This window comes from Otolemur garnettii, unplaced genomic scaffold (genome assembly GCF_000181295.1).
Source record: "Otolemur garnettii isolate 467f Iridium unplaced genomic scaffold, OtoGar3 scaffold00189, whole genome shotgun sequence".
Lineage (NCBI taxonomy): Eukaryota > Metazoa > Chordata > Mammalia > Primates > Galagidae > Otolemur > Otolemur garnettii.
The window spans coordinates 2,893,884-2,896,877 of NW_003852584.1; positions in this window are offsets into that span (position 1 = coordinate 2,893,884).

Consider the following 2,994-nt stretch of genomic DNA (forward strand, 5'->3'; position numbering starts at 1 on the left):
AAAAAAAAAAAAAAAATATTCATAACAATGACTTCTAGTAAAAGTAGTCTTTTTTTTTTTTTAGACAGTCCCACTTTGTTACCCTCCGTATAGTGCGGTGGTGTCATAGCTCACAACAACCTCAAACTCTTGGGCTCAAGTGATCTTGCCTCAGCCGTCCTAGTAGCTGGAACTACCTACAGGCACCCACCACCGTACCTGGCTAGTTTTAGAGAGAAGGTCTCACTCTTACTCAGGCTGACCTTGAACTCCTGAGCTCAAACAAATCTACTCGCCCCGGCCTCCCACAGTGCCGAAATTACAAGCGTGAGCCAAGCACCCAGTTTAGTTAAAATAGTCTTTCCTCATTAAGTCATAGCATCACTACATGGGTAAACTTCATAGAGGAACAACATTCAAGCACATTACTCAACATTTTATATTACTCCTGATGGTACAGGCGTCCTCAAACTACGGCCCGTGAGCCACATGCAGCCCGCCTAGGACATTTATCCGGCCCGCCCGCCGGCTGTTTGGCCGCCGCTGCCTGTCCCGCTTAGTAGCCGACTGGTCCCGGGGGCCGCAGTCCGACCCTTCAACGGTCTGAGCGACGGTACACTGGCCCCTGTTTAAAAAAATTGAGGACCCCTGGTTACCTACTTCGTGACTGTATATACCAGGGACGCCTGGCAGAATTCAGTTAACGGTTCTGGCATTTGGTTCTTCAGATAAAAGATGACTAAAACAACTCAAGGAAATAAGGGAATACGATAACAAAGCCGGGAGTAGGAATTAAATCTCATTCGTTAACTTGCCAAAGCCCTCTGGCGAAGACCAAGGTTTTACTTACTCGTCAAGAAAAAAATAAAGAAAACCAACACCACTGAGGCCAGTTCCCTGCGCAGCCCTGCCGCAAGCCGCCTCAGCAGCGGGACGCAACACACTCCCGCTTCGCCAGGGCTCCCCTCCTTTCGCCCCTCAGGGGTGACTTTTCGGCCAAATCCACCCCAGCGCTCTCGCGGACGCCTTTTATTCGGTGAACTCCACCACGACCGCCCGGCTAGCCCATGCTCTGAAGGCTCCGCGGCTTCCCCTCACAGAGCGCTGGGCGTCCGCGAAACCGCCGCTCGGCCAACCGCCGCCCGCGCGGGGCCCCTGTCGGACCCCAACGTACCTTTAGCGACGCCGCGCCGGCAGCAGCTCTGCCCACAACCGCTCAGCACAGCAACGGCCGCTCACAATGGAGGTTCCCCCTGCACTAGCTCCGGTAAATCTCCTTCGGCCCATCCCCTCCGCCCCCGCCAATGGCAGCGCGAACGTCGAGCCATTGGCAGCGCGAACGTGTGCCAGCCCAGCCAATCAGAGGCGAGTGTGAGGAGTGGGCGGGGATACATGCAAGGCGGGAAAGTGGAAGTCAGTTAAGGGCCACCGGCAGTTAGCGTCCGGGGGCGCTTCCTCCCCGCAGTCCCTGGGCTTTCCTTTCGCATCTCCCCGCACCACCCACTCAACCCAGGGGCGGATGCAAGCGTCTCACTACGCCTTTTTTTTTTTTTTTGGTGATTTGTGTGAAAAATTGAATAGTTTTTCGAAAATTAATATCGAAAGCATTTATTTACAAAAACAAGCCCCTAAAACACGTACTTTACCGATTTGAAATTTTAAGATACTGTATTAAACTATTTTGATTACTGAGCTTTTTCATGACCCCTTAAATTTTGCAACTTAGGAGAGTGGTGCTCACCTGTTGTCCTTTTCCTTTTTGTTTTTAAATATTTATGTATTTTTTATTTAAAGTCAGTGTCACTATTTCACCCTTGATAGAGTGCTGTGGCGTCACAGCTCACAGCAACTTCAACTCTTGGGCTGAAGCGATTCTCCTGCCTCAGCCTCCCAAGTAGCTGGGACTACAAGCCCCTGCCACAATGCCCAGCTACTTTTTTGTTGCAGGTGTCTTTGTTGTTTAGCAGGCCTGGCCGGGTTCGAACCCACCATGCCCCAGTGTATGTAGCCGGCACCCTAATCGCGGAGCTACAGGTGCCAAGCCTAAACATTTATGTATTTATTTATTTTGAGGCAGAGTCTCTGTAGCTCAGGATTGAGTGCTTGTGGCCTCAGCCTAGCTCCCAGCACCCTCAAACTCCGGAGCTGAAGCAACCCTCCTGCCTCAGCCTCCTGACTAGCCGGGACTACAGGCTAGTGCCAGGACGCCAAGCAAATTCTTTTCTGTCTCCTTATAATACAGGCAGGTCTTTTTCTTGGGCAGGCTGGTTTCAAACTCTTGGTATCTGGCTCAGCACCCATAGCTCAGTGGTTGCAGCGCCAGCCACATACACAGGTGATATAAGACAAGTGGCATCATCCCAGCCAGCTCGTGGAGCTGGGGGGCTGGGACCTTCTGCCCCTGCCTTGGTAATATTGGTGCAGTGTCAGCAAGCAGCGGAACCAGCAGGCTGGAGGATGGGCGGGGTGGGGGGGTCCGCATTTCCTAGGCCTGGGAATGAAAGGGACTGTAGACATTCATCTGGGACCCAGACATGTTGTTCTAGACCAAGCCCCACTAAATGTAACTATCGAGGGCCAGACATGTCCCAGACACGATGTCCCAGACATGCTAAATGTAACTACCAGGCCCTGCTAAATGTAACTCTGGAGGGCCAGACATGTCCCAGACATGATGTCCCAGACACGCTAAATGTAACCACCTAGCCCGGCTAAACGTAACTACCGAGGACCCCCTACAGACAGAGAGAAAGAGAGAGAGAGCACTTTTCTCTCCTGTCTGGAGTTTTTTTCTCTGCCAGGAGTTCTGGCACTTCTGTATTCCTTACTGTAAATAAATACTGTCTTGCCACTGATCTGTGGTCCATGGATTCATTCTTCAAATCACCACGAACAAGAACCTACCGAAGAGCAAAGTTCCGGTATCAGTCTCAGTACAAATTACTGACCAGAACTTTGTAATTTTCTGTACACTTACACAATTTCTTTGAGATATTCCCAGGAAACAGCAGAATG